Source organism: Tinamus guttatus, unplaced genomic scaffold (assembly GCF_059628265.1).
Source record: "Tinamus guttatus ecotype Peru unplaced genomic scaffold, ASM5962826v1 Tinamus_guttatus_pri_ptg000239l, whole genome shotgun sequence".
NCBI classification, from domain to species: domain Eukaryota; kingdom Metazoa; phylum Chordata; class Aves; order Tinamiformes; family Tinamidae; genus Tinamus; species Tinamus guttatus.
This window is the reverse complement of record NW_028288773.1, coordinates 136,250-161,774: the sequence shown is the minus strand read 5'-3', so window position 1 is coordinate 161,774 and position 25,525 is coordinate 136,250. Positions and strand designations below refer to the sequence as shown.

Here is a 25,525-nt window from a genome sequence, read left to right as displayed (position 1 = left end):
GTTCCTTGGTGTTTTCTGCAAAACGCTTTAGCAGCCCGTTGGTGCTAGTATGGAGTCAGGGGATGGATGAAGCGGAGAGCCCCGTTTGGAGTGAGGCTGCAAAGGGCATGCCAAAGGAAGTGTGAAACCACCCAGGGTTGGTGGTTTGGGTGTATCATTATAAATGTTTTCTGAGTAGGTTGATCAAACTGATCTGGTGAATCAGCCTAGGACCCCGGGAACGCATTTTACATGTCTGGTTAAAAAGTGAATTGCGTGTTTCCAATTTACAATTGCTGTTGAAGTTTTGTGTATTAACTCATACACCGCACTTGCAAATAATAGAAACTTAAGATGTTTTGCCTGAGTTTCTCCCTGGCAACTTCCTGTACTGCATGCTTTAACTTCAAACATGTTATTTATTCCACAGGGCCACAGTATCATTCCGATGCTGACAGGAGAAGTTATTCCTGTAATGGAACTCCTTTCGTCTATGAAATCACACAGTGTTTCAGAAGAAATAGATGTAAGTCCTTATATTTATTGCATTCTGAGTAATAAAGTGATGTTCTCATTTGAAGCTCTCAACAACAACAAAAAATAACGTTCCACTTAGTGAAGTTTTGCTCAGCACTTAGTAAAATTAGCTACCAGTGATACCATTTTTAAAAGAACGGGAGAGAGGCTGTTCACACAAAACAAAACAAGTGAAGATGTAATTGGGTTTAATGTTGATAACCGTTTCAGTGTGGTTTATCATTCTCATGAAAGAAATAGAAGTGATTTGACTTGAACTAATTTAAGGGAATCTGGAGAAGGCATTAGAAAAACCTCTTGGGTGCAATCTGACTGTCAAGTTGGAGAAACAAGTTTAATCATCAGTGACTTGTTCAGTATTCTTTGGCCAAAGACTGAGGCCTTTTTACGCTTTTGGTTTTCTGGCAATGTTAAAACTTTAGTTTAAGCAGATCCTAAAGAGAGAGTTCCTGAAGAGCAAGCACCTGTGTTCAAAACAAAAAGTAGTTATTTAAAATTGGCACATATCCTTGTGTAACCTTTGTTTATGTTTATTTGCGTTTTAGGTAAGTGATACTGTGCTAAATGACGATGACATTGGGGATAGTTGTCATGAAGGCTTTCTCCTCAAGTATGAAATACAGTTTTGATAGCAAAATGACATAGACTTGTGTGTGTGTATATTTATAAATATGTATGCATGTGAGTGTGTGATTAGATTTATTTGTAAGAATGGAAAAAGACATGTATTTGACTTTTATTGTATTTTTAATGTAAAACCAGAAATAATTGCACTTCAGAGAAACAGTATTCTGTGGGAATAGTATTTCATCGATTTTTAGATCATGTTATTTTAGAATATCACCCTTACAATTTCATTAATTTCTGTACTGCTTAACTTCAAATAATCTATAATCTGTTTATACAGTGTGACATATTCTTTCAGTACTGCACAAATTCATGTGTTAAATTTACAAATTATTGACACATAGTATTTACTTTTATAGAAAAATTGGGTTCTCTTTGTGTTTTTAATCCTTTAAGGCTATCACTCTTTATAAAATAATATGACGAATGTTGTTAGATGGATTATTGTAAACAACTAGAGTCACTGATTCTATGATGATAAGTTACTCTTCTATCAGTAATGGCTGCCTTGATGCTACTTCTCTTTCACAGATAAAATTTTCAAGAAGCAGAATAACTTGGCCATTTGCCTAAAGGGTCCTAACATCAAGGACCCTGCTTGAAACATATCTATTACTCTGACATGCTGCTGACAACATCCAAATAAAGAGCAGTGAGATGTGCAGTGTTGCACAGTAGTCCTCCTAAGTCAGAGTCACTGCATATGTTATAGCTGTGTATCTCTACAGTGATCAGGAGCATACTTCTGCGTTATGTGATTTTCTGTGTACCCCCTTTTCCTGCTTTTATAACTTTTTAAAAAATTACTGCTAATAGTATCAAGGTCGTACAGTTTTATGCAGCAGTTGTACAATCAGTGGCAAGATTATTGACCAGAAGTGACATGAATGATCTGATAAACTCTGTGTCTTGAAGGATAAAGATTCAGTTAAGCTTCCTGTGCTGCTCTACTTGATGCTGTTTTTCAGAGGGTAGTAGACCTTATCAAGTCCTCTGGGTCTGCTCTCAATCTAATACAGTGTTGGAATGGATTTCCATATTTTGCTGACTAAAAATTGGATCGCACAAAGTAAGAACTTCATCTGCACACCTTGAATCTATTTTAAAAATATTTGGTAAGGTAAAGAGTAGTAGGCCCACTATAAAGTCCACCTGTAGGACTTTCACCTGTAGGAGAGTCTCAGCATAGCTGTTATAATCCTAACAATCTTAGAAGTGTTTATTAGAACTGCTTAAACAGTATCCAAACAGTTGCTCAATTCTAATACTTATTCACAGATGTCGGAAAAAAGCTTTCTAATTACAAAGGTAACCAGACTTTTGATACCGTGTGGTAGGTAAGAAAAGTGACGACAAAGGTGACGACAAAACATCAACAGAAGTCTGTTAAGAACAGGCTAAGAGTTGTGAGGATTAGTGCAGATAAACTTGTAGCAGCTGCCAAGCTGAGGAGTGACTAAATCAGAGCAGTGCTGCTGGCAAATCACAAGACAACACTCTCTAATTCCCAGTGTGTCACTGTATATCAAGGATCTCATACCTGTGAAGTGTTCTTGTCCATGTAGTTAACAAGAGTAGGGCAGTCCATCTACCAAGTGTCCCAAAACTGGTATCTGACACAAAGTTTTCGAAAATGAGAACCATCAAATAAATCATCTTTCAAAATTCTTTCAAATCCTTTATTATTAATGTCTTCTGCTATTTTAGGTGAATTATTTTGTAGTGGTGGTGAAGTGGTGTAGATGGTATACTACAGTTACGATACAGAGACTGTTTGGGTTAGCACCCAAGTGATATTTGGAGATTTTGTCTGCCGGTTTTTCTATCAATTGGACTAAAACTGTAAGTGTTGCTAAAATCTGAAAGTTATACTGGGGACTTAATTCTGTGGAATCATGGTGATGATTATATTTTAAAAGTATTTATAAAGGTATTAACCTGTTCTGTTTTTATTTGCAGTGCAATTAGTTCACATTTGCAGACCTGTGGTTGTTCTGTAGTTTCTAGGAAGCAGTGCAGAAAAAGTGAATAAGGTAATGCACTTCTGAACAAACCAACTGGAATGGCCATTGTTAAGAGTGTTAATGTGTCATTTGCCTATAGATGTACCTGAGGTTGAAGAGAGAGAGAATATCATTATGGAATTGTCTTCAGTTAGTTACTCTAACAGTTATCAATTCTGCTTGAAAAGTGGCTTATAAGTTGTTTTCTGGCAACTTTAAGCAAGGCAATATATTTAATTTTATTCATATTGTTCATAAGGGAATAGTGGATGAATTGGAGATTTTAAGATCAGGTTTGTTAGCTATAAATATGAATTCAACCATTCTGGTGTGACTTGCATAGCTCAGGTCAACAGGTGTTGTCCATGTACTTTAAGAAATGGATATCTGCATAATTTTACTGTGCTGGGGAATACATACTTCTGCATCATGAACTGCTTGTGTTTCATGAAACAGATACACAACTGTAGTTATAAACACACTCCTCAGAATGTGCAGCTTATTAGGATCTTCATCTGTACCATCAGTTTCAAGATATTTGCATACCTGTGTCTGCAATCTATTTGAAATTAATTTGTAAATAACTGCAGACTTAGACCCTTAAATTAAGTTGACTCAACTTTTCAGAAGAGCCAAAGAGATGCAAAACACAAATGTAGACCCCTAAAACTGCAAGAAAAACACCATATTTCAACATAATTGCTGTAGCATGTGTAAAACTGACCTAATGTTAGCAACTTTCCAGGGCTAGAAACAACAGGCAGCATTAGCTGCACTTCTTGGTAGAGAATAGTAAAATGTACATATACCACTATGATCCAGAACTCACCGTTGGAGGCTGTCATTTTGGAACAATAAAATTACTACCTTTTTTATAGTCACCCTTTTCTCCATTTTATTAATACTTTTTAACTTTCTTCTAAATCTGTTGATTTCATATTGGTTCAGGTTAAGTATTTGTTATCTTTTCTGTTTTTTCTTGTAATGTTTTTTGTACAAATATGGGAAGTTTTGATGCTTTTTTAAAATTTACTAAGTGTTTAAAAGAAAAATTAAAGGAAGATTTTTTTTTTATTCAGTGTTTTCCAGCTCAAATTTTATACACAGCTTTCTGATTACATATAAAGCTAGTTTCAAATAAATTGAAAATAATTTCTGGAAGATATATATCTGTGTTTGTAGTCCACTGAAATATTTCTAAAATCTTATCTATTTATGGCATATGGCAGTATATCAGCCTTTCACCCAGGAGGGTTTCCCTCCACCCAGGAGGACTTAATTAGACTATTTTTCCATCTTTTCTAATAAATTCACCAAAGTTAATCTTGAATCAAAATATGCACAGACAAATCATGGATTTTATTTTTTAAAAAGTAAATGGAAGTCACTAACTAAATTGCCTCTCTGCTTTCACTCTTTAATCTTCTAATGTTAAAGCCTGTTTGATTCAGAATATCCCTGCAGGTGGGAATGGAAAGAAGGGCTTTATAAAAACATAGGATCCTAGAGCCTTCAGGTATTAGATACTATTACGTTTAATGAGGACACTGGTACTACTCAGAGTATTTTCTCTGCAGAGTAGTAACAATATTTTCATGTTCTTAGACCGTGACATGGCTGCTGGAGTATACATGTGGAGAAGCAGTATGGTCAAATAAATTCATTTCCTGACAGAAAATATTTTTCTATATTGGAGTTTTCTCTCCGATCATGTTTTTTTAATTATGGTGTACTGATCGTTCAGTTCTAGTTTATTTTGTAAGCATAAGACTTTCCATTTACAGAAATTCTCACTTTTGTGTTTTTTTGATAAATATGTGAATGTATCTGTGTGTATTGCTTCAACATAAAATAAAAAGAATACTCGGCCTATTGAATATGTTATAGATTTGGTAAGTAACTGTATATTAGCTACTCTGCAATATATTCCTTTTTTAAAAGTTTAGAAAAAAAAAAAGGTCTTCTTGAGTAAACCTGTTTTAAAATAAGTACTTTGTGATATTTTTAAAAAATGTGAAAGAAAGAAGCTGTTTTGTGTGTATTGAGAGTGATGATAAACTACTCCCAATCAAACGCATACTAACACTTGACGTTCTGTTCATGAGATACAGATAACTGGAGAAAAGAAAATGATCAATTCTTAGATGAAATTTGCTAAATATAATTAGTAAGTATTGTTCCAGGGATATTAGATATTAAAGGCTTAAATAGTTAGGACAGTTTTAAAAAATGTATATTGATAAGCTAGATGTTTGAGAGAAAAAAAAAAGTCTGGAACAATGTGAGTTTCAATATATATCCAGGGCAATATTGGTATTTGATATAAATCAATAGATAGATATACATTGATATAGATATAAATTCTATACAAGTCCTTGTTGTTACTGTGTTCTTGTGCTCATTTTGTCATGGTGCATCTATTCTAAAGAAAATGCTTTCTCTAGCTTGCTTTATAACTAAAATACCTGTTGCAAAGCATCAAATAGATTCTGTCAGAAAGTAGCATGGCATTGGTGGTGTTAAAGATACTGAGCAAGGATAGGGCCTTCCCAAACACAGATAGATAAGAAATTACAGTTTAAGACTGTAGTTAAGATTAGTACCATGGAATATGTGCTAATATTTGAAGATTACTTTTAGTTGTTGCAGGATAGGTGTATGCAAAAGGTTAATGAAAAACATTTTTTACTTTTGATAGAGATCTTAAGGAAATAACATTGAGGAAACATAATAAGCATGGATGTTTATTGTTTAAAAAAATAACTTTGTCTATTGGAGAGAATAGCTAGTGTTTCAGTATGCAGCAATTAACAAGCCTAAATGAGCCAGAAAAGTAATCATAGTAACTCATTTTTAAGTAATAGGAAGACACAGCAAAAGTGATTTGCCCTATGTAGTTGGCTAAGAGAGTTTTGGCAAAAGGTGTAGAGTTTTACTCATTTAATAGGAAATTGGGATAATATGGCTTATGTCTTTATAATTCAAGTGTGTTACTACTCTCCCATTTTATTTCTGGGTCTTCTAAAAAAATTAGCATTTGAAATATGTAGTATGTTCTAGTCAAAAATTGTTTTTCAGGATCAACTTAGTCTTTAATTTTTCTTGTCTTTACAAAACTATTTTTAACACAGTTTTAAAACAATTTTTAAAATGCAGATTGTGAGAACATTGTGTCTGTTTCTTACGCCATCAGAACGGAAATGTTCCAGACTCTGTAGAAATGAATCATCTTTCAAGTATGAGTCAGGACTTTTTGTTCAAGGATTACTCAAAGTAAGTCCATTAGGCAAATTTTATTATGCAATAGCTTAAGATCATTACCCAGCTTGTGTATATGTGTATGCGTATCTAATATGTGACATTTTTACATTCTTGCCTAGAGAAATTTATTGTCTTTCATTCATTGTTTCCTAGTGCTAAAGGTATCCCTTTCACTATCTGTATGTTAAAATTACAAACTGTCTTTTCTACGAGTTACATATTTCTTTTTCCTGAAAAAGAAATATATATCTGGGGTGCAATAATAATTTTCTTTTTCCTGCTTGAGGTAGCTTAGATTCTAACATGCACTGGTTTTGTATTATAGCAAAACCCAATCCTATAGTTTCCAAGCATTTTAAAAGGACTGTAACAATGAGTGCAGATATATAGAAAAGTAGTGCTCCTTGCTTTGGTAAGTCTGTCACATTAGCCTAAATATGTCAGATAAGTATAATACTGAATTCTTAATGGAATCAAGAAGCGGGTCATGTAATAATGAAATGAAATAAACAAATTAACTCAAGACCTGTTTTCTCATCATGACCTAAAGGGAATCATCCACTACTCTAGGACGTTTTACTGGGCTTACTGTCACCAGTTTTGTCAAGTGAAATATGTCTAAACAAATGTCATTTAAACTGTAGGAATGATGTTTTAATGTTGTTTGATTTCACTATAGCTTTGTTTTTTCAAAAGAGTGACTATTTTTTTTCACGATAACAGGATGCAACAGGAAGCTTTGTGTTGCCCTTCCGTCAAGTAATGTATGCTCCATATCCCACTACACATATAGATGTAGATGTCAATACAGTGAAGCAGATGCCGCCTTGTCATGAACACATCTATAACCAACGACGATACATGAGATCTGAGTTGTCAGCATTTTGGAGAGCTAATTCAGATGAAGAGATGTCTCAGGATCCTATTATCCACACAGATGAGAGTTTCACACCTGATTTGTATGTGCTGTCACGGCTCTCAAAGTTATTTGTTATGGGTTGAGAGAATATCAGTATAAAGCTTTTCAATAAAGTACAGGATTGGGGCTTGCTGTTGCACGAAACTACTTCAACTGTGGTACTTGGTCTTCATCTTTTGGATTTTCCTGGTTCTGTCAGTAGTCTTGCTGCATTAAATGTTACTGAAATTCATTTTCAGTGACGCTTCAAACAGTGTTTTGTTCATTTTGTTGCCTCATTTTAAAAGGAATATATTAGGACAAAGTGTATTTGACAAGGCCTGATGGCTTTTCTGTTTTTGGTTCATTTTGCATGGCAAAAAAATAAGGCATAGAGGTTTTTTGTTACCCTTAAAAATAGCAGGATTATCGTTCACTACAATGGAGTTCACTTAATTTCTGCCAGACCATAAATGGTAATGCCGTTCATGTACAGAAATGTGTAGTGTCTCTTCATGGCATTGCCTTACATGTTTTTTTTTGCTTTCGTTGCAAACGAAATACGTTAGTAAAAGCCTTCCTGGATCAGGTAAATGGTTTCATTTTCAAAAAGAAGGAGAGCTTAACATCAGTACTTTGGGCTCTAGCAATAAATAATTCAATGCAAATAGTTTTTTTTCTTGTCAGGTAGCTCCGTTTTACATTCCTACTGCTATTCCTTTCTGTACTGCTAGAGAGAAACTTCTAACAATGGTCATTTAAAATGTCTGGTTACTAGCACAGATATCTTTGAAAATATTTCAACTTAATTTGAAAATTGGGATAATGGTGACTTACTAGTCTTAGTTTTATTATCTATGAAAAACAGCGCACATTTTTCTATTACTATGCAACAATGTCTGGAATTTCAGCATTAGAAAAGATACCTGAGATTCACTTCAGATAATTTTAAAAAGGAAAATACAACTCAAATATCAATTGAAATGTGAAACAGCTTAACATACTATCTTTGAACAGTTAGAGCAGTAAGAATGTGTATGTATGAATCCAATGTTAGTTTGTTTGTTTTGCGTATTAGGAACCTGTTTGTCACATTTGCACACTATTTCTTTATATTCCATAGTTTGATTTCTGTATACAGCTAATTTTCTGGTGTAATTTTTAACAGATCTTTCACCTGAAACCAGGCTTATCTCTGAGGAGTACTTTTCTTGCACAATTTCTGCTAGTCCTTCACAGAAAAGCCTTAACTTTAATAAAATACATAGAGGATGACACGTAAGTGAATAAGTAATAGAAAATAGACTGTAGGAAATTATGTTCTTTTTGATGTAATCCAGCTTCAAAAATTCTCATCTTTCTTGCAGGCAAAAAGGAAAAAGGCCTTTTAAGTCTCTTTGGAGTTTAAAGATAGACCTTGACCTAACAGCAGAGGGCGATCTTAACATAATAATGGCTTGAGCTGAGAAGATTAAACCAGGTCTACATTCCTTCATCTTTGGGAGACCATTCTACATTAGTGTACAAGAACGTGATATGCTGATGACATTTTAAAATTACCCATTGTTCATGTGTAATATTGCAGTCTTGCATGCTGGTAAAAGAAATCAATGTGAATACCACATTTCAGACAATCACTGATTTATAATGAAGCAATAGTAATAAAGGAAATCTGCAAGAAGCAGGAAGAAGTGCTATCAGACGGAATATCAACTGAAATAGAAGAGCATGCTTTGACTGTTAACAAGCAAGTGTTAACAAGCAATTGTTGATTGTTAACAACATAAATTGCAGCACTGCACAATGGAACTGTGACCTTATTTAAGATGTTATGTTCACTGCCAACCAGGATATTCTGCCACAGATCGTTGGTCTACCATTAAATATTCAGTAATCTAGCATAATTGAGATCTTTCAAAGCACAGAAGATTTGTTTTTCTCAGCTTCTGTTGTCAGTCTTTGGCTATTAACTGCTATTGTTTTATCCACTGTCAGTTTGTATGCAGGCCAGGTCAAAACCTTAAAATCTTCCCGCAGAGCACCAAAGTGATATTCTAAGTATTCTATTTGTATGCTGTAAACCTTTTCATTACTATGTTTTTTTGTTTGTTTTGTTTTTTGACACTTTGGCTCATGGTTAATGTATGCTGTATTGAAACGGGTGACACATCTGTGTTTGATGACGGTGTATTTCTCTTTCTTTTGGATGAAGGCAGCAATATGTGTCATGTTTTAGAGTAACCTTATAACTAGTTGTTAATTGTAAAAGAACTGCTCTTGTAGTTTGAAAAGCTGCTATTGCTTGTTTGATGAACTTATTCACAGCAGTCCTTGGAGGACAGTTTCCTCTTTTCAAGGTAGTCTTTACTATCTCTTCCGTGAAATGAGATATAAAATCAATAATTCAGATTCATGTTTTTTTTTAAATGGAATACTCTCAGTTCCTAACACATTCAGAATTCTTTACTTTTCACAGAAAGGAGAGATTTATTGTTAAATATTGAGAGCTCCTGCAGGAAGGCAGTTGTGTCTCAGTTATGTGCTGTTTTTATGAATGAAAATGTTCAACCTCAGTAAGTAGCTGCATCTTGTCCAGCCTTTTTTACTTCTTTTTTTATTATTTTTGGACAACAGACTTCACCAATTTTTCAGGAGCACTTGTCAGAGTTATGCTGACATAAGTTGCTTGTGCTTAGATTCTGTTTGTCTTGCTAGCATTTTCTTTTCCTTCTGCACTTTAGTCGGTTTATAATTAAACTACAAGTCTGATTCATAACCTTTAACTCTCTAGGCTCACAATTGTGGGAGAAATTATAATGAACAGTTTTGAACCTTACATAGAAATAGTGTTAAAGTCTAAATAGATGTAAATGTGGTGCTGCAATTAATCACTGTAGCTTGATAGCCGTTGGAAACGTAACATTAACACTATTAACAGTAAAGCTCTAATTTATTGAATATGCTCTCACTTTTTGACTAAATCCTGGAAACTTAATACTTTTGTTACACTTCTGTCAGCACAGAATGTATTATGAAGTAAATTATTAAATGCATCTGCATGCCCTGTTGTAAATCTTGTTCAGAAAATGAAAGTATTCTAAGAAAACTCATACAGACTTTTTGCCTTGAGTTTCTGCTGAAATTTTTCAAAGAATTATTGTTCAGTATCTGAATCATGTAAGCCTTTATCCTTTGACACAAAGAACGAACAAACTTCTCATTAAAAGTAAGAAATGTTTATTCTAAGATGGGAACAATATAGGAACATTGTCAAGGAATGCAGGGATGCAATGAGGAAAGCCAAGGCCCCTGTGGAATTAGAGGTAGCAAGAAGTGCCAGGAACAATAGGAAGGGCTTCTATAAATACACCAGCACCAAGAGGAAGACTAGGGAAAATGTTGGTCCGCTGCTGAATGGGGGGGGGGGGGGGGGCCTTGGTGACAGAGAAGGAAGAGTTACTAAATGCCTTATTTGCTTCTGTCTTTACTGCCAAGGATGGTCACCGTGAACTACAGGGACCAGAGACAAAACAGAAAACCTGGAGAGAGGAAGACTTTCCATCGTTGAGGAGAATTGGGTTATAGATTATTTAGGCAAACTGAACACACATGGAACAGCACACAAGAGTGCTTAGAGAGCTGGCGGGGATTATTGCTGAGCCACTCTCCATCATCTTCGAGAGGTCATGGAGAGCAGGAGAGGTACCGGAGGACTGGAAGAAAGCCAGCATCACTCCAGTCTTCAAAAAGGGCAAGAGGGAAGACCTGGAAAACTGCAGGCCAGTCAGCCTCACCTTCTTCTCTGGAAAGGTGATGGAGCAGCTCATCCTAGAGACCATCTCTAGGTATGTCAAGGAAAAGAAAGTGATCAGGAGTAGTCAGCATGGATTCACCAAGGGAAAGGCATGTCTGATGAACCTGATAGCCTTGTACAATGGGATGACAGGCTGGATGGATGAGAGGAAAGTCATGGATGTTGTCTGCCTCGATTTCAGCAAGGCTTTTAACACAGTCATAGAATCATAGAATGCTTAAGGTTGGAAGGGACCTTTAGAGATCATGTAGTCCAACCCCGCTGCACATGCAGGGTCACCTAGAGCATGTGGCACAGGGTGGCATCCAAGTGGGTTTTGACTCCACAACCTCTCTGAGCAGCCTGTTCCAGTGGTCTGTCACACTCACTTTCAAGAAGTGTTAAGAAGCACCCTCACTGCTCCTTATCTGCACCTTTTTTGGGGGGGGGCATGCTTACAGTACAACTGTACACAACTTTGTGTGTCCCTTCAGTGGTCACATTGCTCAGACACATATATAACATATTTATATATTGTTTCTGGATATGGTATCACAGTGGTGCAAAATACTTATATACTCCTATTGGTTAAATATGCTTCAGTAGGCACTTAGATAATGCTTCTAGGCAAGGTAATATTATACCTGACGGTGATGATTTTGATTGTGGCACTCTTGATTTCTACATGTTACAAGCCTCTGTTTTTGTTATAGTTAGCTAAATCGTATAAGTTTGCAGTCATACATATTGTTCTATTTAGGCATAAGGAAAGCTAATTCGGTTTTACACTCTTTCCTATTTCTTTGTAATATAGCATGGATTAAGGGCAGTGGTCCTGAAACAGTACCTCCAAAACCAGGGTTTCTTTTGTACTTTGTAGCCAAATCGTGGTTTGCTTTGTATGAAAAAGGTATCTTATGGAAATATGAGGAGAGCAAGAAAGGCAGGTTGGTTATAAGTTTGACATTCTCGTATGTTCAGCCCTTGGTTTTGAGTGGAAGACTTAAAGAAGACAAACACACGGAAAAGGACACAAATACATGCAAAAGAGTGCCAGATTTGTTTTATGCAAATTCAGATTAGTTTATGCAATTGGTTTTCTGCCACATTGACAATCCCAAATCAGTTACGATGACAAACGGAAAAAAAGATGATATTCAGTGTTTTTAAAAGCTTCATAGGATTTAGTACAACTCAGTCATCCTTAGATATACTTGAGAATTTTACCTGGAGAAATGGCCATCTGAGATCACTCCATTATACAGTTGCATTATCTGTGTGCTTAATATAGGCAAGATTGTACATGCTTGATTTATTTATCTATCTATTTATTTATCTGTATTTTCTCCAAGAGCATGGCACTGAATATTCATAGCATTCAGTGCCATTCCTCTACTACATGTGGATTTTTAATATGACCATATATATAACTATGAAAAACAAGTCCTTTATTTTTTTATTTTTCTGAAAAGATAGGAGTTTAAAGTACTGAGCAGATGTACACTGGAGACTTCCCATCATGTAATCTGTGCTTCATTGTTCAAATGACTTGAAATTACTTTAGATTTATAAAAAATTGCTTACTGGTTGAATTTCACTTGAAAGAACTTAACATGTTAAGCTCTTCTGAGTATGTAATAAGGGAAAAACACTCCGAATTAGTAACACGTGAAATTAAACAACTTCAAATGAACATATAATTGGATTTTTTTTCCATCTTAACAGATAAAAATGCCTGGGTACTTTTCAGACTGATTCAACTAGGAAATATAGCAACATGATGGAGACAAATAACCAGCTAATCAGTAAAAATATCAAAAAATATATATATTTTGTTTCAAAGGTACTTTAGACCTGACTGGAGATATATAGAGAGAGAATACAGAAGCTCTTAATTTTATGCTGTCTCTCAAGTATTATAATTGGAAAATATTTGGTATGAAGTTCCCTAGATAAAATGGTAGTAAAAGAAAACAAAATTCTCACTGGCATGTCAGCAACCAAAAGTAGAACAGATTCCCCAAAACGGCACTAAAGGCCACATGGTTGAAGTGCAGTAGTGCAGTGCCCAAGCTGCATTGAAAGTCTCTGTTCTAAATGTTGTCATAGCTCACATAGCTCACAACTCTTCCTCTTCTCACTTTAGGAAGAAAAATATCTATGTGACAATTCTGTAGTAATTGCAGATGGGTAAGATAGCAAAACCCACATAAATCAAAGGTTTTAATAAACAGAGATTTCATGTCATAAAATAATAATTCTTGAAAAACAAAAAAATTATATATCCGTTGAAGGACAAGATGAAGCCAAAAGACACAGCATTGCCTGACAGACAAAATACTCACCATCAGCAAAGAAATGCATAAAATCCTCTCGACACTTTCAATTGCAAACTTCTAGAAAGAACAGGAAATAACTTGGGTGGGGAAAGAAAGCATTTAAGAGAGGAAAAGTGGTGTGTAGAAAGCCAAGATCACCGTCATCAGAATGCTCTTACATTCAGTTGACAGAACAATCAAGTCAGAGAGCTGTTTGATCTGTCTTTAAAAGATCAGGATTCTTTTTTCACTCTCTTTTTGCAAAAGTTCAAGTGAATTCCATTTTTCTTGTTTGAACAGAAATACATTTCTTCAGTATTTTGTAAACTTTATTTCTTAACTGCAAGCAGATGCAGGCTGTGAATTAGAAACTTGTTCAAGTATTTATTTTCTAACTTAATTGACCTTTCTCTTTCTGTGCCTATCTCTAAATCCCAATCAACCGGTTGCAAACAAAAAAACACCAACCCAATATTTGTTTCTGTTTTTTTTTTTTTTTCATCCTACCAGGCACATAGTAGCTGTAGTGTTTTTCCAGAAATCTGATTAAAAGCATAGTTTGTATTAATTTGTGAAATTGATGCTTACAATAAAAACAATATGGACTATAGAATGGTGACCCCACTGAAAGGAGGAATTTTGCCACGATAAAATTGTAGTACGATCAAACTAATATTCAGGACTCAGGTGAGGTTTCTGAGTTAAAGAAATAACCAAAATAGCAAGTGAATATGTAAGGTAGGCATAAATTCTTGAAAATGCAGTTTTGAAATTACCTCAGAATCATAGAATGCTTAAGGTTGGAACGGACCTCTAGAGGTCATCTAGTCCAACCCCCCTGCACACGCAGGATCACCTAGAGCACATGGCACAGGACTGTGTCCAAGTGAGTTTGGAAATTCTCCAGAGAAGGAGACTCCACAACCTCTCTGGGCAGCCTGTGCCAGTGCTCTGTCACGCTCACTGTTAAAAAAAATTTCCTTAATTTCCTGTGGAACGTTTGGTGTTCCAGTTTGTGGCCATCACCCCTAGTTCTGTTGGTAGCCACCACTGAAAAGAGGCCAGCACCATCCTCCTCCCTCCCTCCCTTGAGGTATTTATAAACACTGATTAGATCCCCTCTCAGCCTTCCCTTCTCCAGGCTGAACAGGCCCAGCTCCCTCAGCCTCTCTTTATAGGGCGGATGTTCCAGGCTCCTGATCATCCTTGTAGCCCTGCGCTGGACTCTCTCCAGCAGCTCCACATCCCTCTTGTACTGGGGGGCCCAGCATGGGACACAATACTCTGGATGTGGCCTCACCAGGCCTGAGTAGAAGGGCAGGATCACCTCCCTCACCCTGCTGGAGACGCTCTTCTTAATGCACCCCAGGATCCCATTGGCCTTCTTGACCACAAGAGCACACTGCTGCCTCCTGGTCAACTTGTCCACCAAGACACCCAGGTCTTTCTCTGCAGAGCTGCCCTCCACAAGGTCCGTCCCCAGCCTGTACTGGTGTCTGGGGCTTATTTCTCCCCAAGTACAGGACTTTGCACGTGGCCTTGTTGAACTGCATGAGGTTTTTCACCGCACAGTTGTCCAGTCTGTCCAGGTCCCTCTGGATGGCAGCGCAGCCCTCTGGGGTATCAGTTATTCCTCCCAGTTTGGTATCATCAGCAAACTTGCTGAGGGAGCACTCTGTGCCTTCATCCAGGTCATTGATGAATAAATTGAACAGGACTGGACCGAAGACTGACCCCTGGGGGACACCGCTAGCTACAGGCCTCCAACTAGACCCTGCACCACTGATCACCGCCCTCTCAGCTCTGCCATCCAGCCAGTTCCTAACCCACCTCACTGTGCACTCATCTATCCCATACTTCCAGACCTTGCCCAGGAGGATGTCGTGAGGGACGATGTCAAAAGCCTTGCTGAAGTCAAGACAGACAACATCCACCGCTCTCCCCTCATCTATCCAGCTGGTCATTCCATCATAGAAGGCTATCAGGTTAGTCAAGCAAGATTTCCCCTTGGTGAATCCATGCTGACTACTCCTGAGTACCTTCTTGTCCTCTATGCCTGGAGACAACGGCCAGTATGAGCCGTTCCATCACTTTTCCAGGGACGGAGGTGAGGCTGACTGGCCTGTAGTTGCCTGGGTCCTCCTTCTTGCCTGTTTTGAAGACTGGCGTGACATTGGCTTTCTTCCAGTCCTCCGGCACCCTCCCCCATTCTCCAGGATCTTTCAAAGATGATGGAGAGCGGCTTAGCTATGACATCCGCCAGCTCCCGCAGCACTCTGGGGTGCATCCCATCAGGGCCCATGGATTTGTGGGTATCGAGGTTCCTTAGGTGCTCTCTGACCCAATCTTCCTCTACCCAGGGCAAGTCTTCCTCTCTCCAGGCTTCTTCTCTTGTCCCTAGGGCCTGGGGCTCTAAGGGGCTGCCCTTGGTAAACACCGAAGCAAAGAAGGCATTCAACCACTCTGCTTTTTCTGTGTTATTCGTAACCAGGGTGCCCATCCCATTCACCAGTGGACCCACCTTTTCCCTTGATTTTCCTTTTGCTGTTAATATAGCTGAAGAAGTTTTTCTTGTTATTTTTAATGTCACTTGCCAGATTGTGTTCCAAACGCGCCTTAGCTTTCCTTGTCGCATCTCTGCATTCCCTGACTACGTTCCTGTATTTCTCCCAGGGGACCTGTCCTTTTTTCCACATTCTGTATACCGCTGCCTTCTGCTTGAGCATGAGCTCCTTGCTCATCCACACAGGTCTCCTGCCCCCTCTGCCTGACTCCTTACACGCAGGGATGCACTGTTGCTGGGCGTGGAGGAAGTGCTGCTTGAAAACTAACCAGCTCTCTTGGGCCCCCCTTCCTTCTAGAGCTCTAGCCCATGGGATTCTTCCAAGGAGGTCTCTGAAGAGGTTAAAGTTGGCCCTCCTGAAGTCCATGGTTGCAAGACTACTTACAGCCCTGCCTCCTCCTTGGAGGCATGGGAGGAAGTCTCCCATAACTTCCTCACAAGGAAGCTCAGGAGGTGAAGCTTAGATGAATGGACAGTGGAGAGAGGACTGGCTGGATGGCAGAGCTCAGAGGATTGTGATAAATGAGGTCAAGTTTTGTTGGAGGCTTGTGGCCAGTGGTGTCCCGCAGGGGTCAGTACTGGAACCGGTGCTCTTCAACTTGTTCATCAATGATTTGAATGAGGGCACAGAGTGCGCCCTGAGCAAGTTTCAAGATGATACAAAACTGGGTGGAGTGGCCAACACTCCAGAGGTCTGTGCTGCCATTCAGAGAGACCTGGACAGGATGGGCAGGGAGGAACGTCACAAGGTTCAACAACAATTGGGATAGCACAAGGTGTACGGACTCTGAATTGCATGTAGTATTTAGAGGTTTACAGCAATTTTGAGCCTGGTCTTGAACTGCCAAAAGCTACCAAAGTTGAAAGCACATTAACATAATCCTGCACAGGCTTGAATCAGTGAGAGAAATATGGTAATGCCAGTTTTGGAATTGACCCCCAATTTTTGAAAGCAGTAGCTGTCATCCTGACTCTCCATGGGGTTGAGTGCTCCCCACAGCCTAAGCTGTTCACTGAGCTTCTAACACTGCTCTGGGTTCTGCACAAGGCTGTAAAAATGCTAAAACAAACAAAAAAAGAGCCTGGCACAGAGGGAGAAAAAAATTGTTTGCTTAGTGCAACATATGAAATTCATGGACTTCGGTGGGGGTGAAACCAAAGATCTTTATTTAGAGTTAACCACAACTTATACAGCTTCTGACCCTGGAGCAGCCCCCACCCTGTCTGGCAGCACGCAAAGCCCAGCAACCCAACCAACCGATCAATTAGATGATCACATCTCATACACATCGCGAAGGGACCCATCTTGGTCTCTTGTCTGTTAAAACACAAGCATGAACTCTTCCTCAAGTTACTAAGTCTTTTGGACCTCTCAACTTCCACATACCTAGACCTTTTATGGTAACTTGTCTGTAAATTTTCTGACTTGGCCAAAGTGTTGAGTAACTTGTCTCTCACCTCCTATGTTACAATTTAAAAAATTAAGTACATATAAAGCTTTATCCAATCTTTCTTGGGGGCCATCTCCCTGAGCTCTCCCTTTCTGTTTAATTAACATATTTTTTAGGGTCTGGTGCACACGCTCAGTAACTGCCTGCCCAGTAGGAGAATGAGGTATACCGAAGACATGTTAAAGGCCCCATTGTGTAAGAGTCCTGGGTTTGCATAGCAACATACGCAGGCCCATTGTCTTATCATTTTTGGAACACCCATGACTGCAAAACATCTCAACCAGTGCTTACACACATCCCAAATAAAGTATGGATTGGCTCAGTGATTTAACAAAGTCCATAAATTTCTTCCACTTCTGCTGCTTCTGCTTCCTCTGCTTATTTTTCTGCTTGTACTTCATCTCCTTCTTTTGCTTCTCTCCTGAACATTTCCCAGCCATCTGACCCTCGATCCCCTTTTGTAACCCCATTATGTGGGTCTGGGAGGGTACAAATCGGGTGCCTTCTCTGGGTCCACATGGCCTGAGTCGAACAGATCTTAGCGCAGAGGATTGGCAGCCACCCCTCCCACCCATATGCTGGTGCAGACGGTCCTGCTGCACATGGCTGATTGCTTTTGTCCCCCTGAACATCCCAGGCCATTTTTAAGATGATCCACCACCAGGTGGTCACATGTTTTACCGCGCGTGTATCGCCATCTGCCACCGCCTCCTTAAAGCACTTTCTGCGATCTTCCCACATCTATCGCTAGAGCCTGCCTTCCTTCAGGAAAGTAGGTACCTTCTCCCGAATCCACTCAAGTAACATGACTAAATCCTTCCCGGAAACCTGTGGTGCGCAGTTCTGTTCGTGTACCACGCGCTGCAGCTCGTCTACACTGCCTTTCTGCTCTTGAGACGTTCCACCTCCCATGGGTCCAGGCCGCTTGTGTAATTAGGAGATGGGTGCACACTGGAGCTCTTCCTGCTCCGTTCCCAGTTAGGCTGGGCTGTGCTACCAGGTTCAGGCTTGCCAGCCGCCTCAATGTTAGTGCTCCACGTTGGGCAACACTTGCACAATATGATGCACACAGACTTCAGTGGGGGTGAAACCAAAAACCTCTACTTATACTTAAACGCCACTTACAGAGCTTCTGACCTCAGAGCAGTCCCCACCCTGCCCGGCAGCACGCGACACCCCACCATCAAGCAACCAATCAACCAGATGATCACAGGCTGATCACGCGCGAGGCCATCCAGTGACCTTCTTGGTCATGCGCTGCCCATGTGGCTGCAGCTTCCCGCCTCTCCAGCACAGCCGTCCGTCTGTGAACCAGACATTCTTTGCTACTGACCTTAGGCTGATATGCATAGCCTCGTGTCTCTGTGCAGGGCACAGAGGGGCACCTCTTGTCCACTCATCTTTCCTCCTTCTCCAGCTCAGCCTCAGCTCTGAGCTCCTGGATCTCTTTACCCTAACTGGAGCTCTCCAGGGAGCAAGAGGCAGCCCACAGTGACCCTTGCCCCAGGGACCAGACTCTGTAACAGTCCTGCTGTCCACAGGCTTCACAGTGGTAGGAAGGGCTCTCCACCTGCCTGTGGGCCACAGGCACTACTGCTCCTGTGGTGCAGCACATGAGGACTTGCGCAAGGTCTGTCCACACAAGTCGTACCTGCCCACAGAGCAGGATGCCCCGCCAGGCACCTATGGAGATCTAGTAGTGAGAAAGAGCAGAAATAGAAGGATGTGGTAGAAGTCGATGCATAAATGGAACCATTGCTAATGTAACTTGAGGTCCAAAGTTCTCCTTTTGCCACTGACAAGTCTCCTCAAATGCATGTTAAAGCCAAAAGACTTTGGCTTTGGCTAGGGGCTTATGATGACCACAGCCGTGGAAGAGCAGACTGTGACCAGTGATGGGCTGTGAACCAACAGCTCCAGGAGGTGCTCCTGGAAAGGGCAGCTGAGTACGTGGAGCAGCGTCAGAGAGACTCTGGGCACAGGCTGTTTGATGCAGAAAAAAACCTTTATTGGGCTTATGGGGAAGGGATTGCGTGGAGGCCGGGTTAGGGTTAGGAGACACACACACGGCTGCAGTGCTGGCTCTGGAGGCCTGTGCGGGGTGCGAGCGTCAGCGCACGCTGCTCCAGCAGCGCCGCACGTCATCGTCAGGAGGCCCGTGCACGCCAGCTGGCCAGAAGACGGCCAGGTTGTCCTGCCGCACGCCGAAGAGAATGTGGATGAGCAGGCTGCTGCCCGAGGCGCTGTGCAGGCAGAGCTGGCAGGCATGTGCGCAGGGCAGCACGGCAAGGCGGCAGTGCTGTGAGGCGGGCAGCAGCAGCCAGGCTCTCTGCGCCACGTCCTGGAACCATTCTGTTATCTTGCGCGCGTCGAGGAAGGAGTGGGTGCAGAGGGTGCGCAGGAGGCCTGGGCCGCGGAAGGAGCCCGGCAGCGACGCGGTCTGGTGCAAGAGGCAGGGCACATCGCCCAGCAGGCGCTGCCGCGTGCACACGCACCGCTCGTGCACACGCACACGGCCCTGCCACGGCGAGCGTCCCTGCCCATGGGTCGTCTCCAGGCGGAAGGCATGGCCGGGTGGTGGGCGCAGCGGCACCAGGAAGCTGTAGTGGCTGCTGGGGCGGTCTGGGTTGCTGCCAGTCACACAGATGCCTGGGCCCAGGCGCGGGAAGAAGGAGCCCAACGAGAGCGCGTGGCAGGCGGAGAGCAGCTCGTCCAGCAGTTCCTCCAGGGCCTCGGGCATGACCCAGACCGGTTGCTGGAGCTGCCGCTGCTGCAGACACCCCGCTGCCTGTCTCTGGCCCGCACACTCCTCATCCTTGCCCTCATCCTCCTTCTGCTCTTCTTCCTCTTCTTCCTGCTCTTCCTTGTCCTCCTCCTCCTGGTCTTGCTGCTGCCCTGCCCAGCTGCACGACGGACTCGACGGCTTCCCCAGCTCACGGCGCTGCTTCCTGGCCAGCCAGCTGTGGCCCACAAGCAGCACGAGGGCTCCCAGCGCCTCCCCGAGCTTCCCCCAACGGCTGCCAGCCAAGAGCCACTGCTGGGCAGCGTCACTGCCCTCCTGCCGCTGCCGCTGCTGCTGCATGATGGACTGCGGCTGCTCCAGCTCTTCCTGCAGCCGGGCCATGGAATGTGTGAGGTGCTGCAGGCGCCGCTGCAGCCGCTCCTGCGTGCCCGCATCCACGTGGTCGCTGACCCTGAGCGGCTGCTGCACCACGGCCAGCGCCATCAGCATGAGCACCAGGCACACAGCCATGGCGCTCTCGCTGGCCGGACCGAAGTGCCACGGTAACGGCTGCGCGTCCCGTACCCTCGCATTCCGCCCGCCTGTGACACCCGCTGCCCCTTTGTGACTGTGCCGCATGCTCTGTGCTGCCGCGGGCACTGCCCTGCCACCAGCCCTGGCCCAGCCCAGCAACGGCATGAGAGGGCCTGGAGCCTTCATGTCATGAAACTAAACTCAATATGAGTTTAGATCTTGCTCCGTTTATTAGCCAAAGTGCGCGTATATTTATACCTACAAGCATCTGAGGGATTTCTTGGCTAGCTTTGGTTGGTTGCTAGGGGGGTTGGTAGGTCCCGGCCGCATAGGCTCTTCTCAGCTCTGCAAAGTTGTTTACCCGAAACGGCCAGCTACTCTTTCCCAGCTAGCTCCTCATTCCCAGCCGGCCAAGGACAACTTGCTAACACTCCCCTGCACATTATCAGCAAGGCGCAGGTGGTGCAGATCCTCAGCACAGCATTTCCCTACAATTCCCCCTTTTTTCTTTTGCACTAGTCAAGCCTTGCTGGTAAGCGAGACTATCATACGTCTAATACATGCAAAAGTACAGCTAAAGATACAAAGCATAAACAGTAAAACAACCAGTAACATCAGCCTCAATTTTACTAGTACATGCACCCATCCCCAAGTCCATGTTGGTCTGCAAAGTCTTCCCAGCCAGAGAGTCCGACGTCCTGCTGAGCAGCGTCCATTGTTTATTGATCTGCTGATGGGCAGTTCAAAGACTCTCGATCATTTCAACGTCGGGGTTGTGCTTACCACCTGGAGCCGTAAGGTGTCCTTGGTCTCCAAGCCATTCCTCTATAAGTCCTCCTTTTTTCTTTTGCAATAACCAGGCTTTATGAGTATGGGAGGGTAGCATTCGCCTTAAGCATGCAAAGGCACAGCTGAATAAGCCTAGGACAAGAAGCATAACAATCCAAAGCATCAGTCCTGTCTTAAGCAAGGATTTTAGCCACCCACCAATACCCAATAAATCAGTTAACCCATCCAGCCCAAAGAAGACCACATCTTTCTGTATCTTCTGGGTGTGTTCCATCAGCTGTTGGATTTGCTAGTGGATTGCTCTGGAATGGTCCTGCAGGTCCATGCAGCACATTCCTTCAAAGTCTTCACATCCGTGCCCATGGGCTAGCAGCAGGAAGTCGATGGCCACTCTATTTTGTAGCACCGCGTGTTGCACCTGTGATAAATCTAGCGCAAGATTAGAGAGGACGTGACTGGTGACATTTGCTTGTTTAACCACCCAGCAGGACAGGGTGTCTAAGACTTTGTGGGCTCGTGCTGCTGCCGCCCCCAGTACGAAGAGGGATGCGAAAACTACCTCCCACTTAGACCAGAGGCGGACTTCGTCATTACAGTCCTCCGTCTGGGTTATGCTACGCGCCATTCGCCGAGTTCTTCTTTTGACACTGGTGCTGTTAGGGTGGACCCAGGGCAAAGCCATACTTACTTGGCCTACCGTACATGGACCCCCCTATAAGCTTTGATGGAATTCAGACGACTTTTGCTGGACCCTCCCATAACCTGGTTCGAGGATGCCGATAGTGCACGCTCATAGGTGACTCCTACATTTTTTCACTACGGACCTGCTGTGCATGCACCTACATGGAGGGTTCCGTGTCATCTCCAAACACACAAAGATGGTTTGATACAAACAGTATGTAGGACAACGGCTCTTTTGGGTCTGTCATTTCCTTAAATTTCATCAGGTAATCTTTTAAGGTGCGATTAGCCCGTTCTACCATGGCCTGGCCGGTGGGCGAATTTGAGATTCCCCTGACATGCTTAATGCCCCATTTTTTGCAAAGCTGACGGACACTGTCACTGGCATATGCCGGACCATTGTCCGTCTTAATCATTTCTGGGACTCCTAACACTGCAAAGCAAGCGGTGAGATGTTTTTTCACATGGAGGGCTCTTTCCCCAGGCGGAGCAGTTGCCCATATTACATGCAAGTATCAATAGACACATGCACATACTTAAGTCGAGCAGACTCCGGAATATGTGTTACATCCATTTGCCATATCTCTAATGCCTTCAGGCCCCTGGGGTTCACAGCAATGCCCAGACCTGGCCCATTTCTGGTCCATGCTGCAAGGCTGCTCCCCCTAAAGTGAAAAGGAGCACCCGGAAGAAGTGGCGGGTGATCGTCGTGGGTGACTCCATGCTACAGGGCATGGAGGGACCGATATGTAGACCGGACCCCTCATCCAGAGAGGTCTGCTGCTTGCCTGGGGCCAAAATAAAGGATGTTACAGAAAGGCTCCCAAGAATTGTTCAAGAGTCTGACTATTATCCTCTAGTATTGTTTCATGTGGGCGCTAATGATGCCATGGGGAAAATGAGGGATGTCAAGCAAGACTTCAGAGCCCTAGGGATGGCCATCAAAGGTACAGGTGCCCAGGTAGTGTTCTCCTCTATTCTGTCAACGAGGGGAATGGATTCAAGGAGGAGAAGGCGAATATGGCAGCTTAACAACTGGCTGCGCCGCTGGGCTTGGCAACAGGGTTTTGGCTTCTATGACCATGGGACTCTGTTTGATGTCCACCAGCTAGTGGGGAATGATGGGACCCATCTTAGCAAGAGGGGCACACGTCTCTTTGCCAAAAGGCTGGCCAACCTGGTTAGGAGGGCTTTAAACTAGGCAAGAAGGGGGAAGGGGAGTGGCACACTGACACGGCAAGCAGTACCGCACAGCCCAGGTCAGATGGCGTCCAGCGGGAGTACGCTAGTGGGGAAGTGAGGATAGGAAATGATCACGGAGGGTCCTCTTCCACCCCTCCTGGGAAACCTGTGGCCTCTGTTGCTTCCCTGAAATGCCTGTACACCAATGCGCGAAGCATGGGGAATAAGCAGGATGAACTGGAGATCTGTGTGCGGTCCCAGCGTCATGATCTCATTGGAATCACAGAGACGTGGTGGGATAGCTCGCACGACTGGACCGCTGCCATGGAAGGCTATGTGCTCTTTAGGAAGGACAGGCTGGGAAGGCGAGGTGGTGGAGTTGCTCTTTATGTGAGAGAGCAACTGGAATGCATGGAACTCAACCTGGGAGTGGAGGATGAGCGAATTGAGAGCTTGTGGGTAAGGATTAGAGGGCAGGCTAATGTGGGAGACACTGTGGTGGGTGTCTGCTACAGGCCACCTAGCCAAGACGAGGAGGTTGATGAGGCCTTCTATAGGCAGCTGGATATTGCCTCACGGTCACAGGCCCTGGTTCTCATGGGGGACTTCAACTACCCCGACATCAACTGGGAGGACAACACAGCCAGGCACAAGCAGTCCTGGAGGTTCCTGCACAGCGTCGACGATAACTTTTTGACGTAGGTTGTGGAGGAGCCGACGAGGAGAGGTGGGCTATTGGACCCATGGGCTAGTGCTCTAGAAGGCAGGGGGGCCCAAGAGAGCTGGTTAGTTTTCAAGCGGCGCTTCCTCCACGCCCAGCAACAGTGCATCCCTGTGTGTAGGAAGTCAGGCAGAGGGGGCAGGAGACCTGTGTGGATGAGCCGTGAGCTTGTGGCAATGCTCAAGCAGAAGGCAGAGGTATACAGAAAGTGGAAAAAAGGACATGTCCCCTGGGAGAAATACAGGAACATAGTCAGGGAATGCAGAGATGAGACAAGGAAAGCTAAGGCACGGCTGGAAGGCAATCTGGCAAGGGACGTTAAAAATAACAAAAAAAAAATTCTTCAAATACATCAACAGCAAAAGGAAAATCAGGGAAAACGTGGGTCCGCTGGCGGACGGGATGGGCACTCTGGTTACGAATAACACAGAAAAAGCAGAGTTGCTCAATGCCTTCCTTGTTTCGGTGTTTACCAAGGGCAGCCCTTTAGAGCCCCAGGCCCTAGGGACAAGAGAAGAAGCCTGGAGAGAGGAAGACTTGCCCTGGGTAGAGGAAGATTGGGTCAGAGAGCACCTAAGGAACCTCGATACCCACAAATCCATGGGCCCTGATGGGATGCACCCCAGAGTGCTGCGGGAGCTGGCAGATGCCATAGCTAAGCCGCTCTCCATCATCTTTGAAAGATCCTGGAGAACGGGGGAGGTGCCGGAACACTGGAAGAAGGCCAATGTCACGCCAGTCTTCAAAACAGGCAAGAAGGAGGACCCAGGCAACTACAGGCCAGTCAGCCTCACCTCCCTCCCCGGAAAAGTGATGGAACGGCTCATACTGGCCGTTGTCTCCAGGCACATGGAGGACAAGAAGGTGCTCAAGAGTAGTCAGCATGGATTCACCAAGGGGAAATCTTGCCTGACTAACTTGATAGCCTTCTATGATAGAATGACCAGCTGGATAGATGAGGGGAGAGCGGTGGATGTCGTCTATCTCGACTTCACCAAGGCTTCTGACACCGTCCCCCTCAACATCCTCCTGAGCAAGCTCCGGAAGTGTGGGATAGATGAGTGGACAGTGAGGTGGATTAGGAACTGGCTGGATGGCAGGACCCAGAGAGTGGTGATCAGCAGTGCAGAGTCTAGTTGGAGGCCTGTAGCTAGCGGGGTTCCCCAGGGGTCAGTCCTTGGTCCAGTCCTGTTCAATTTATTCATCAATGACCTGGATGAAGGCACAGAGTGCTCCCTCAGCAAGTTTGCTGATGACACGAAACTGGGAGGAGTAGCCGATACCCCAGGGGGCTGTGCTGCCATCCAGAGGGACCTGGACAGACTGGACAACTGGGCGGTGGAAAACCTCATGCAATTCAACAAGGCCAAGTGCAAGGTCCTGCACCTGGGGATGAATAACCCCAGACACCAGTACAGGCTGGGGACCGACCTTCTGGAGAGCAGCTCTGCGGAGAAAGACCTGGG

General features: G+C 43.2%; 3 long non-coding RNA genes across 3 annotated transcripts; all 3 read left to right on the top strand.

Annotated features, from left to right (window-relative positions):
• The first annotated feature begins 399 nt into the window (after positions 1 to 399).
• Positions 400 to 3,143, top strand: LOC148594542 (uncharacterized). Its single transcript, XR_015913434.1, has 3 exons — positions 400 to 505; positions 1,062 to 1,126; positions 3,103 to 3,143. It is a non-coding gene; the product is annotated as an uncharacterized LOC148594542 (long non-coding RNA).
• Positions 3,144 to 3,147: 4 nt separating this feature from the next.
• LOC148594541 (uncharacterized) lies at positions 3,148 to 7,217 on the top strand. Its single transcript, XR_015913433.1, has 3 exons — positions 3,148 to 3,176; positions 6,303 to 6,419; positions 7,131 to 7,217. It is a non-coding gene; the product is annotated as an uncharacterized LOC148594541 (long non-coding RNA).
• A 644-nt stretch (positions 7,218 to 7,861) lies between these two features.
• On the top strand, positions 7,862 to 8,587 carry LOC148594540 (uncharacterized). The gene is made up of 2 exons (XR_015913432.1): positions 7,862 to 7,894; positions 8,474 to 8,587. It is a non-coding gene; the product is annotated as an uncharacterized LOC148594540 (long non-coding RNA).
• The last annotated feature ends 16,938 nt before the right edge of the window (positions 8,588 to 25,525 follow it).